The following is a 14,199-nucleotide window of genomic DNA, read 5'->3' as shown; positions in this document are numbered from 1 at the left end:
TGTGTGTGTGTGTGTGTGTGTGTGTGTGTGTGTGTGTGTGTGTGTGTGTGTGTGTGTGTGTGTGTGTGTGTGTGTGTGTGTGTGTGTGTGTGTGTGTGTGTGTGTGTGTGTGTGTGTGTGTGTGTGTGTGTGTGTGTGTGTGTGTGTGTGTGTGTGTGTGTGTGTGTGTTACAGGGGCCACCACCTTGATGTCATTCTTCAGGTAGGATAGAACAATAAATTTCACCCACGATAACATCAACGTGGAGTAAGTGTGCCAGTGAGTGCCACCTCCCTCCCCTCTAGTGCCTGCTATAGTGCCACATCTTGTTATCGTCTCCTTTGACTTCCTTATTGATACTTTCAATTGTTTTCTCTTCTTTTTTCATCCCCCTCCTCCTCCTCCTCATCTTTTCCTCTTCCTTTTTCCTCCCCTTCATTTTTCTCCTCATCCTTCTCCTTCTTCTTCCTTTTACTCCTCCTGCTCCTTCTTCTCTTCCTCCTCCTTCTTCTCTTCCTCCTCCTCCTTCCTTTTTTTTATTTTCATTCTTGGGGTAAGATGGGACGATAAATTTGGCCAGTGATAGCATCAGTTGGGGTGATTGCCTTCTACTGGATGCCAGAGAATTGTGGGGGAGTGTTTGTTTCTTTGATTTGTCTGTTTGTTTGTTTGGGTTTTTTTGGGGGGGGAGACAGTCACCTGTTTTCCTTTTATTTTTTACTTTTATTTTTTCATTCTCCTTATTTTTCTATTTTTTCTTCAATATTTATTAGTAGGCATTCTTCTCTTTCATTCCTGCACTTCCTTCTTCTTCTTGTTTTTCATTTCTTTCATTCTTCTTCCTCCTCCTCCTCTTCTGTCCTCCTCCTCTTCCTATCGCCTGTCCTTCATTCTTGTCCTCTTCTTTCCTTCTCCTTTTCTCTCCCTCTCCTTCATCCTCCTCCTCTTCCTCCTCCTCTTCTTCATCATGCACCGCCCTCCTCCTCCTCCCCCAGGCAGGATAGACAGACAAATATCACGTTAGATAGCATCAGGCCCTGGCGATTGCCACTACTCTACTGGATGTCAAGGAACCTGTAGCTGTTGTTATTGTTCTTCTTTCATTCTTCTTTCGTCTTTCATTCTTTTTGTTGGTTTTTCATTCATTCATTTTTCTTACTTTCATTCTTTTTGTTTATATATTTTTTTTAATTTCTTCCTTTTTTCTTAAATTTCTATTTTCTTCATTTAGTCATTCTTTCTTCATTCATGCATTCTTCTTCTTCCATTCTCCTTCTCTTCCACTCTTTCTCAGCTCCACTTTTATCGTCATCGTCTTCTAATTGTCTTCTTTCGTTATTTCCACCTACTTCCAATAATTATTAACCATTCCTTAATTACTACAAAAATAATTAATAATTGAACCACTTTCTCTCACGTCTTCAGATGTATAAATGTTATCGAGAGTTTCTCCCCTCATCAACGTGATTTTCTTTCCCTCGCCAATGATTTTTTCCCTACGTCAATGATATTTTTCCCTCATCAATGATATTTTTCCCCCACACCATGGAGATTTTTCCCATCACTAATGAGATTTTTTCCCCACACCATCAAGATTTTTCCCCACATTACCAAGAGTTTCCTCACCAACTGAACTTTCTTCCCCTCACCGATAATTTTCTTCCCCCCCCCTCACCAACGAGATTTTTTCCCCACACAATAGAGATTTTTCCCTCACCAAGATCCCTGACGCCTTTAAGAGCACTAATGATCAACCAAGCCTGCTGTGTGTGTGTGTGTGTGTGTGTGTGTGTGTGTGTGTGTGTGTGTGTGTGTCGCCTTCCTCTATACCTCCACTAATGATGACTTGTTAAAATGTGTCGACAGGGGAGGAGAAAGATGTGTTTCCTTTGTTTACGTTGATCAGCTGATTTATTGTTTTGTTTACGTTTATATTTGTTTACTTTTTTTACAACCACGAACACCTCCACCTTCCACCACAACCACCTCATAACACACCACCTACAAACACCTCCACTACCACCCCTCACCTCATAACACAACCACAAACACCAAAAAAACGAACTCAGAAAAAAAAAACCTCAAATTCAAAACAATCTTGATATGCGTCCCACTGCCCCAGAAACTACCATATATCATCATTTACCTGCCCCAAATTACATGGTATTAAGAGTCAATTCTTATCTCACCCTCGTAAAGTTAGGTGTTTAAACGTTAATAGTCATCCGTGGGGTAATATTTCATCGCTAGAACACAACATCAGTTTTAGGCTCGTAGCTCTCGTGTTATGGTTTTATACCCGTGTTGCGCGCCAATTTGGGGGGCGGGGGGAGGGAGAGAATCAGTTTGGCGGGAAGTGATCTTTTTTTTCTGCTACAGTTCTGAGTTATTATCTGAAATGAGTTAATATCTTTCAGTATTTCTTTTTTCTTTTCAGGTATTTTGGGGATATTTAAGGTACTGTTTTTTCTCTCGTAATTGTCTAACGTTGATATAATTACTAGTGAGTGATAATTACTGTATTGCTGTATTTCCTATTTTGTTTCATATATTATTGTATTTATGTTATTAAGAACTATTTTATTATTTTTTCTAGTTTTATAAAGCAATATTGGATTACTCATATTAAATTTAGTAATGGTTTATCATATAGTAAAATATTTTTAAAAAATCATAAACAGTTTTTACAGTATTACTTTATATATTTCATAAATCACTATTGTATTCTCAAATTTTCGCAAAGTATCGTAATAATATTAATTCAATATATTTCATTAAACACTGTTGTATTCTGAAGCTTATATATTAATACAGTATAATTTCGTATATTTACTAAGGTATTGTATAAATATTGGTCTTGGCTGGGCCTCACCTCCGCTACACGACCCGTAATTAATTAGCGGGAGTCCTGGCCGCTCGTTACGTCATCGATAAATGTAAACAAACGCGGTAAGTGATATAGTGACGTCACGAACTGAGATGAGATATATATAGAGGAAAGGAAAATGTATAAAGTATAGAATAAATGATAAATAGAGAGGGAATGAAGAAAGATGTGATAAATATGTATATAAGGAATAACTCGAAGGCAAAGTAAAAGAAAAGAAGTGAATTGGAAAGTGATTGAAAAAGTATAGCGGAAAAAACAGGATAGAAATAAATAAAAGAAATGTCCAGTAACTTTAAAAGAGGAGAGAATGAAGGAGGAGAGAATGAAGGAGGAGGGAATGAAGGAGGAGGGAATGAAGAAGAAGAAAAGGAAGAGTAGGGGAAAAAGGAAAGAAAAAAGAAGAAAATGGAAAAGGGAAGAAGACGAAGAGGAAGAAGACGGAGAAAAGGAGGAGAAGGGAAGGAAAATGAAGAAAGGAAGGAAGAATAAGGAAGAAAAGGAGGAAGACGAAGAAGTAAAAGAAATAAAAAAGAAAAGCGAATAATAAAGAAAGTAAAAAAATCAATGACGTGAGAAAAAACAATAAAACTTCATATAAAAAAAATAACGAAAAGTGAAAACAAAAAAATAGATAAAACTTCACAGGAAAAATAATAACTAGAATATGAGAACAAAAAGTCGAATGAATTAAAAAAATAATAAAAAATTAAACTTGATCACCAAGAGACATAAGAGAGATGGAGATAAAACTGACGTATTTACTTTTTTTTCTTCTCTGTCTCTACTTCCATCTCTCTACCATTATCTCCTCACCGTCTCTCAGCCGTCGTCTTCATCATCTCTTCATTGTTCGGCATCCCTCATTATATCTCTCTCTCTCTCTCTCTCTCTCTCTCTCTCTCTCTCTCTAGTCCCACTCCCTCTCTTTCTCTCTCTGGTGAATCTTTTGTTGTTGTCCAAACTAATCTCAAAAGGACATTACAAAAGTTTGACCTTCATCTCTTCACGTCAAAGTTTCTTCACGACTCAATTCCTATTTCATATTTTGCTCCCTTGGTTCTCATGTGTTCGGGAATGTCCTCCTCCTCCTCCTCCTCCTCCTCCATCACCATCTTTTCTCCCTCCTCCACCTCCATCACCATCTCCTCCTCCACCATTCACCACCTCCATAACCACAACCTCCTCCTCCTCCGCGTTGTTCCCATGTAGCGGCAGTGGAATCTAATCATGAGAGGGAAGTGCCTAAGGGGGGCGGTGTTGTTCCTACACTGTTTCTTCTGCATATTAATGACCATCGCCCAGTGAGCAGCGAATCATAGCCAAGATGACGAAGGTGTTTGTAACATTCTTATCATCCTAGACATCAAGACACCGCCCTTCCCCCCCCAAGCTTATATATTGTCACTTGTAGTCTCCGCTCTTAATCTGGAGGAATGTGTTGTTGTAGCCCTTAAACTCTCACACTAATTGCTTCATTAACTGGTGTGGGTTGTTAGTCATTTTTGGGGGGTCGTATATGAATTTTTAAATGTTAATCGTCTTTGAATATTTACCCTAATTAAACTGACTCCTTGATCTAACGGGTTTTTTGGATATCTAGACACTGTGATACCTACTACAGCTCTCTCTCTCTCTCTCTCTCTCTCTCTCTCTCTCTCTCTCTCTCTCTCTCATCTTCAGCTCCTCACACCACCTATCAGTGAAGCTGCCTCATTACTCGTCTCAACCCCCGACTGTTCCTCATTAATACAGGAGTAGAAATATTATCGAGCGTGTGGAAAGACGTACGTGTCTCTCTCTCTCTCTCTCTCTCTCTCTCTGTCAGTGTACTGTTGTCATGTCACCCTGTCAAGGAACAACAGTGACAGAATCGGTCATAAGCTGCATCAATGTGTGTTTGTCAGGATGGGACTAGATAGAGCTGACTGACGCACCCAAGATTGTTTCTACCTTAAGTCTTTGCAATTGTCTACTACCACAAGAGACCCCCTCCAGTTTCTCTCCATCCTTCCTGCCTTTTCTTCCATCTTTCTTTATTTTCCTTTCCTTACCTTTCCTTCCTTCCTTTCTTCCTTTTTTTCCTTCCTTTCTTCCTCTTCCGTTATTTTACTTTCCCTTCCTCCCTTATCTTCCTACCCATCTCTATATCTTCCTTCTCCCTCTATCATCCCTCACCCCTCTCTATACACCTCCACCATAGAGTAAACATTACCATCCAGATACAGTTACAGGTGATATAAGACCGGCTGGTGGATGGCTCCCTTTAGTGCCATGTAAGGGGAGAGTTTACGTTCATGTGTGTGTGTATAAGATAGGTACACATTGACGGAGTTTTCCCAAGAGACTAGAGAATCCCCCCCACACCCTCCTCCCACCCCCACCCCCTTCTACACGCCCTTAGGGAGATAAGACCCCCCCCTCCCCCTAGGTGACTTGTAACCCTTATCATTCTCTTTTGTCTTTCTCCTACCCATTTTTATCTATATTTACTTTCTCCTTTCTCTTTTACCCTCTTATCTGCCTTCTTCCTCCTCCCTCATTGTTGGGGATTGATAAAGTGAGTAGAGAGAGAGAGAGAGAGAGAGAGAGGCTCAACAAAACCAATTCCTTCTGACAAGCTAACCGTTCTCGTGTCGGTCAGCTTATAACGTTTGAATCACCTCCACGTCTCTCACAGTTTGGCCAAGAAGTTCCCAGACGTGGAGTATTAAGCGGTCTCTCTCTCTCTCTCTCTCTCTCTCTCTCTCTCTCTCTCTCTCAATGTCCTCTTCGGACGTGTCTCCCTGAGTCCCCCTCTTCCTCCCACCCCTTCAAACGTTCCTCTTTGAGTTCTCCTCTTCCTCCTCCCTCCCCTTCAAACTTTCCTCCTTGAGTCCTCTTCCTCCTTCCACCCCTTCAAACGTTCCTCCTTGAGTCCTCATCCTCCTTCCACCCCTTCAAACGTTCCTCCTTGAGTCCTCTTCCTCCTCCCACCCCTTCAAACGTTCCTCCTTTTTCCTCTTCATTAACTTATCTCCCGAGTTTACATACCTTGCGATTTTTTTTAACCCAGGAGATCTCGTGGAGGTCTTGTCAACACCTGGGGAGAAAAATTTCAGCCGATCTGCCTTTACGGGTCATGAACGAGTCAATACCGAGATGGATTCAACCGAGCGTCTGACTCATTCGTTCGGAACACGACTCGCGAAAAGAAAAAACAGATTTGCAAGGTTTTTTGGGGTGTTTTTTCGTAACTGGAGACGAGAGAATATTTTAGCTAAGATTTTGTAATTTGAGGGAAGATTCTCTAAGATATTCGTAAGGTTTTTTTTTTTTTTAACTTTTCGTAACTGGAGATAAGAGAACGTATTTAGCTGTGGTCGACTCTCGTTACAGTTTCGAAGCAGTTTTACCCGCTATCTTGGTTTATGTCTCACGTGAGCCTGTTCAGTGTATTCCTATAACCTCTCCAACATGGCAGAATTTTCACATACGAACCTTTGAGAATCTGGGGCTTAAACTGGTAGTGACGAGAGTAAAAGTGTTAACATATCTTAGGTTAATTATACCATTGCCTACCATTGAGTATACAGTATATATATATATCATTGACTATAATGATAATAATAATAACAATAATAACAAAGTATTAATGGCTATATACTGTATGTCAATGGCTAAGACATACAGCGTGTCTAATAAAAAGTATACACACACAGCAGAATTACCATCAACAGAAGCAGCTGGAATGGGAACAACAGCTGCAACATCACAGCCAACATGTGACCATCCTCCATTATCGTGTTGTCTCCTCCTTGTGTCGTTATCGTCGCCCCTTGTTCGCCTGTGTTATCACCTGGTCTCTCTATACCTGGCTGACAGCTGGTTACCGCCTCGCCATGTTGTCAGGTGTCTTTTATAGCTGACGGAGAGTTGCTCGTCACCTCGCCCTCGTCACCTCGCCCTCGTCACCTCGCCCTCGTCACCTCACCTTCGCCACTTGATTGATGGTGTGAACTTTCGATACAGTGCTGAAGTATCTTTTAATTAGGACTTTGAATACTTGAACAGTTCTCAAGAGCGTGGGACTCGAGATAGGACGGATCAAGTTTAAAGTTCGAAGCAGAGTCAGTGATGATATGAAGCAGGATTCGAAACATGATCAACAAAATTTTTTAACACAATTCGAAACATAATAAGCGATAAATTGACACAGAATTCGCAACGGAACTGAAGGCAATTAGAAACTATGAATCAGAAGGAACGAGACTTTGAAACAGAATTAAAATGCTTCGAAACAAAAACAAATGTGAAAACTTTTACTACTGGTGTCTCAAGACAATCGCCCCAGTCCTAACTGGCTCCAGTGTAAATGATCGAAAAATCTAGATCATTGATATAATTCGTTGTAAATGACCGTAAACGCTTGTAAAATACTTATAGATCCATATATTATAGTGTAAATGATGATGATATAGGCGTGAACATTGATATAGTGTAAGTGTTGATATAAGCGTGAACATTGATATATTATTTATAGTGTAAATGACGGTATTGGCGCGAACAAGTCTTGAAACTGACTGTCTACACATTATTCTGGTGGTGGGATGTGATGAGCATAACTAAACACTCTGGCCCCGCATGACACGAGGAGGTACACGGTGCTGGAGGCTTATTGAGTTTAATGGTGTGCCTTCAGGAGACGAGAGCGGAAGTTAGCTGATGTGCGGGTATAACTTGCCCACCTCCTCTCTCTCTCTCTCTCTCTCTCTCTCTCTCTCTCTCTCTCTCTCTCTCTCTCTCTCTCTCTCTCTCTCTCATATGAAATCGATTAAAGTCAGTTGTAGAGATGGGTATACTCGTTAATGTAGAGCCTTTATGTGGCAGAGTACTTAGTAAACAATGAAAAGTATATCTGAGTGGTGTGGTATGGTGAGGGATGGTGGTAGGGTATGAGGTTGTGGTAGTGTGTGTGTGTGGTATTGCTGGTGTATTACGATGTGTGGTGAGGGTTTATAGGGGTATGAAATGACGGTATTGTGATGGTGTTGTGGTATTGGTTGTGGCGAGTGTGTGGTGTGGAGTTTGTTGTGGCGAGTGTGTGGTGTGGAGTTTGTTGTGGTGATGTGGTATTGGTTGTCGCGAGAGTGGTGGAGGGTACTGGGTGTTCCGTCCCCCGGCACCAGTGAATACCTCCATTCAACCTGATTTTACACCCCTGGTCCTCCTCTTCCCCATTGTGCTGTTTTATGGGGGAGAGGACAGCTGCCGTGTTGGGATGGGATGGGGAGGGGTGGAAGGAATGGGGTTGGGAAGAGGTGGAATGGGGGTTGGGAGGTATGGGGATGGGGTGCGGGAAGGAATAGTCATGGTGATGGAAATAGAGAAATTGGATTGGGGAGGAAAACGGAAGGGGAGGAAATGGAGGAAGAGGGAGAGAAGGGAAGTAAATGGAAGGGAAAGGAGCTGAAAAGGGAGGGGGGGGGAGAAGGATGAGAGAGTGGTAATGTTGAAGGGAGGGAGGGAAGGAAGGAAGGAAGTTGTGAGATTAGAGGCAATGGCGAAGGAAATTGGTGGTGTGGTGAGAGAGAGTTGTTGTGGTTTGTGGTGGTAGTTGTGGTGATGGTAATAATGATAGTGGTGGAAGGAAGGAAGGAAGGAAGGAAGGAAGGAAGGAAGGAAGGAAGGAAGGAAGGAAGAGAACGGGATAAACAAGACACAATCCAAACACACCATTCTTGAGTGTCGGCAACTAATGGCTGCTACACTACAGAACACGGTCAGGGCATCTTCTTATCTACACACAACTTGGGTTAATCAGCTGTAGTGTGTTTTTTAGTCAGCTGTTGTGTGTTTTAATCAGCTGTTGTGTGTTTTAGTCAGCTGTGGAATGTTTTAGTCAGCTGTTGTGTGTTTTAGTCAGCTGTTGTGTGTTTTAGTCAGCTGTTGTGTGTTTTAGTCAGCTGTTGTGTGTTTTAGTCAGCTGTTCTCTCCTAGTCATCCTACTACTGATTCTCTTCTTCTTCCTCTCCCTTTATCTCCTCCCCACCCTCTTTCTCTTTCAAATTATCACCCGCCTTCCTTCCTCCTCCTCTCAACCCCTCCCCCACCTCCCACCTACTCCTTTCCCCACCTCCTCCTTTCCCCACCTCCTCCTTTCCCCATCTCCTCCTTCTCCCACCTCCTCCTTCCCCCACCTCCTCCTCCTTCTTCCTCCTCCTTCCTCCTCCTCTTCCTCGAGGTTCACAACGACCCTCAAAACACAACCTGGAAAATATGAAAAGAAGCCAATTTCCTGCACCTTTGATGTCCTACACGACTCCCGAAATGGTCCTCGGAGCTCCATAACTCAATCAGGTGGTCTGAGTGAGGTCTTGCTGGGGGGTTCCTAGGTGGCCCTGGGGGACTTGGATGGTCATGGAGGACTTGTGTGGCCCTGGGGGACTTGGATGGCCATGGGAGAGGCTCAGGTATGGTTGTGATTGATTTTTACAAGATGAGAATTTCAGAATGTCATAGAGCAGCTGACTGGTGTTTGTTTACATTGATCAGCTGACTGGTGTTTGTTTACATTGATCAGCTGACTGGTGTTTGTTTACATTGATCAGCTGACTGGTGTTTGTTTACATTGATCAGCTGACTGGTGTTTGTTTACATTGATCAGCTGACTGGTGTTTGTTTACATTGATCAGCTGACTGGTATCTGTTTACGTTTATCGAGAACCAGAAAGACTTTACCCTCTTAAGTATATTAAAAATATTTGGAATTATTACGGACTGTAGAAGTGAGTGTGTGTCTTTGTCCGCAGTAGATGATGGACCTTAGTGCTTCAACATAGATGGGAGTGGGGTCTTAGCAAGCACCAACCCCCCCTCACCTCCACCCCCAACCCAACACCCCATCCACCACCACCCCACTACCACTAACCTCCATCCCCCACCTCCACCTCCATCACCCCCACCTCCACCACCCCAACCTCCATCCCCCCACTCCCTCCATCACCCCAACACCTTAACCCCCATCCAGAACCTTTGAATACGTGTTAAGAAAGTAACACCTCTGTAGCCTTATAATCTTCCAGGCCAAAGACTTAGTTACCGCGTCTTTAGTCTTGTCTTAACTTCCTCTGATGTAAAACTAATGTGATGTCTAAAGGCTCGGTGATCATATTCTTGGTAGATGTGTGTGTTTATTTTTCTCTTTTATGTGCTGGTGACAATACGTGGAAGGCTTTGAAGTCGAGTTGTTTTTTAGTTTTTTTTAGAAATTTGGGTAATGATCATCGAAAATTTTATATACTCGTATAAATGTGTATCAGGTGAGGGAAATGAGAATGTGTGTGTGTGTGTGTGTCTGTCATCACCATTACCACCACCACCAGTCACTACCACCATCATTACCACCACCACCAGCCACTACCACAACACTCACCATGACTCAGCTTATAACGCCACATATAAAAGTTAAATGAATCCCTACATTTATTTCTCTTAATATTTAAATCAAACACAACACCATAATATTACCATCAACTCATAGGAACTTCCTTTAGACGAAACTTTTTAAATAAACTTTTTTCCCATCAGAAACTTTCCAAATTGGTAGTTCTAAATATTTGTTAATCTGTTAATACCCAGCAGGATATATTAGGTTGAGGGAAAAAAAAAATATTATGCATAATTACGTAACTACAGGAAGGAAAAATGGCATTAGATTAGCCACCACACGTAAGAAATCGGCGTAAGGTAATGAAAAGCGGAGATAGCGACGATGATAAAGAGAGGAGTGGCAAAAAAAATATAATTGGTAAGTGTGGAGGGAGGGATGAATGGGCGGCAGATCAAATGACAGGGCGGAGAGGACGGGGAGAGTGAGGCAGGGAGGGACGGAGAGGGGGAGGAAGAGGCAGGGAGGAGGGGAAGGAGAGGCAGGGAGGAGATGCAGGGAGGGAGGAAGGAGAGGCATGAATGAGTGGGGGAAGAGACAGTTGGAGATCCGGGAGGAGGAGGAGGAGGAGGAGGAAGATGACAGGAGAAATTAGAGGGGAATAAGAAAGATGGGTAATAAATATGGAGATGTAGAAATAAGAGGAAGGGAAAAGACGTAGAGAGATGGAAGGGAGGGAGGGAGGGAATGAGGTAGATAGGGAGAGTGATAGAGAGAGGGAGTAAAACGGATGAGTAGACAGATATAGAGAGATGGAAGGAGAAAATGTAGGAGGGGGAGGAAGAAGAGGAAGTTGGAGAAAAAGAGAACGGGAGGGAGGGAGAGGAGAGAGAAGGAACAGAGGTAGGAAAGGAGGAAGGGAAGGTGATGAGAACAGTAATTTTACCTATCAAGGAAGTTTCCAATTGAGTGCATTTTTTCTCTCTCACTCCTGCTGTGTACACAAATATTATCCCAACACTAGTTTTCAGAGCAATAAATTACTGATAATAAACAAGCAGTTAAATTACTGATTCTAATAAAACTTTCCTTACAAAAAAAAATCATTATCTTCAAATCTTTCGGTTAATTTTCATTTTCTTTGTATTATAATTATTTTTTTATACGTCGTTAATTCTGTTATAATAATGAGTCTCACCTAAGCGGATACAAACCCCCCTGCCCGATAAAGAGTGATGCTCATAATATAAATTAATGATAGTCACCGCTGGAGACTGTCTTGTGTCAGCGTTTTCTTAATCCCACGGAAGAAAAAAAATATATTACCATTGCAAATCTGTCAATTAGAGTGCGATTTACCTTGTAATACGTTAATCAGATCTGGCGAGTTTGGTGCAAATCTACAAACCCGTTCTTGAGTTATTTTGGCGAGACAGACAGACAGACAGACAGACAGACAGACAAGACCGAAAACATAACCCTGACCAAAACAGTTGTGGGGAGGTTAATGAAAAGTCTCGTTCACCAAGAAATTAAAGCTTAATTAATTCGTCTTCCAGGTAAGAAAAATACGCATTTAGGCACCCTGGACACAACTGGGATAAAAACAGAATCTCTTATGTACATTTATACATCCTAGGTTGTACTGGGATAAAAAAAAAACAATACTATCCTCCGGGTGTATGGGGTGTGATGGAAGTGGCGCTGGTCATCCTAGACTGTACTGGGATTAAAAACACACCCAATACTATCCTCCAGGTGTATGGGTGGGGGTAGGTGGTGGAGGCAGCGTCGGTCACCTCTATAGTGCGGGAAATTATCCATTGTTACCTTGGTCTCCCGGGCGTACATTGGCTCCCGTTACTGACTCAATAGACGAGAGTTTCTTGGTCTCCTAATGGATCTTTTGGTGGGGGTGAGGGGTGGAGGAGGAGGATGACTTATCAGGGTTGTATTGTGAGGTCAAGTGTGAGGTAAAAGAGATACTTCACTCTCTCTCTCTCTCTCTCTCTCTCTCTCTCTCTCTCTCTCTCTCTCTCTCTCATGGAATTGCTAGTATTAGTTAAATTATTGTATGGAGATATTTCCATAACATAATGTACAACTATTGATCTGACCGAGTGATGTATTTTGCATGTGAGGGATGATAGGGTTTTTTTTTATCTTACAAATGTATCTCGAACTTAACTCAAATCGAATTCTCGGTCACCTTTATTGTTGTATTTTAGTCCCTGGATCAAACAGAGGGTAGAAGGACCAAGGGGAAGATAGAGATTGAGATGGACGAATAAAAAAAAAAACACTTGAGTCACCGGTGAGATAGAAAATGTACTAAGGGTTTGGTAAAGAATGAGTGGCTATGTTTAGAATGGTGGGCTAGGGTCGCCAACCCTAAAACATGAGGCTGACATCTTGATTGATTACCTGCTTACCTCTCTGGGCGCTTAACTTGTCTGCTTCGCCACACCACCGCACTTCCTTATCCACCCCCCCCCCGCCCGCCTGTTCTCTTCCTACTGCCTGCTCGCCACACCCCCACTGCCTGCTCGCCACACCCCCACTGCCTGCTCGCCACACCCCCACTGCCTGCTCGCCACACCCCCACTGCCTGCTCGCCACAACACCACTTTGCCCTTTAAGATATCTTCAATTATTAATATAAATCTATAATAAACTTCTGAGGTAACCTGCCTCTCCCTCCCCTTGTCCTCCTGCCCGCGAATATGGAGTTAGGCAGTGGGTGGCTCTCATGACTCACTACCTAGAAGACCCTGGTTCGATGCCCGAGAAAATCTTGGTTAGAGTCTGGCACGAGTAGGAATACCCTCGTTGGAAACTTGTGTCGAAGCTCTGGCAAAGTTGAGAGGATACAGGTTCGAATCTTAGTCGAGAAGACACAAAATGCTGAGAGAGTTCTTGGGCGTGGTGGCTCTGTTCACCCGACGATTTATTATGAGGTTCTGGGTGCAGATACAGTTATTGGTCAATGTTCAGGGAGCAGTTTACCTCACAGGACACGTATTACTTCACCAAGAATTATGACGTCATCACTACTCGGGACGTCACCAATGATTGTGACGTCACCACCGGGCGCATCAGGAGTGCAGGTGTGGGAGCCGTACTGTAAATAATTCAATCCCTAACCTTTCCCCTCCCTCTCTCTTTTTCCCTTCATCCCTCCCTCCCTTTCGCCCTCTCGCCACCCTTCCTCTGGCTCAGATTCAGGTTTTTGTTGAGTTAAGACGCCGATGGGGAGAAGAATCCCTCCCTCTTCCGTGGTCTGGTGTCGGCCATATTGTGACACTATAATGACTCGGTATATGATAATGTAAACACTGGCGGCCATATTGTGACACTATAATGACTCAGTATATAATAATGTAAACACTGGCGGCCATATTGTGACACTATAATGACTCGGTATATGATAATGTAAACACTGGCGGCCATATTGTGACACTATAATGACTCAGTATATAATAATGTAAACACTGGCGGCCATATTGTGACACTATAATGACTCGGTATATGATAATGTAAACACTGGCGGCCATATTGTGACACTATAATGACTCGGTATATGATAATGTAAACACTGGCGGCCATATTGTGACACAGAGATGACTGATGATGATATAAGTGAAGGGTTGAATTTCTGACAGCTAATTAGGGGAGGAGTGAAAGAGTTTACTGTATTAGAAAAGGAACCTTACAAAATTCTTTACCCACGATAGCAAAGGTCTAAGACTACTTGGTGTCAGATTCTATTAGACTTCATTTACATATTATTTTTACGAGTCTGCTCAGACCTAAAAATTTAAGCGTGGTTGGATCTGTGTTGGTTTAGGTTTGTTAAGGGGTTTAAAGGGAAGAGGATTATTTGGTTTAACAGGTAATTTCTATATTTACTTTGTTGTGTTTACATAATTACAGGAACTGACCCGGAATGATAGACCTTAGTTA

Source organism: Homarus americanus, unplaced genomic scaffold (genome assembly GCF_018991925.1).
Source record: "Homarus americanus isolate GMGI-L3 unplaced genomic scaffold, GMGI_Hamer_2.0 scaffold54443, whole genome shotgun sequence".
Lineage (NCBI taxonomy): Eukaryota > Metazoa > Arthropoda > Malacostraca > Decapoda > Nephropidae > Homarus > Homarus americanus.
This window is presented reverse-complemented; position numbering follows the sequence as displayed.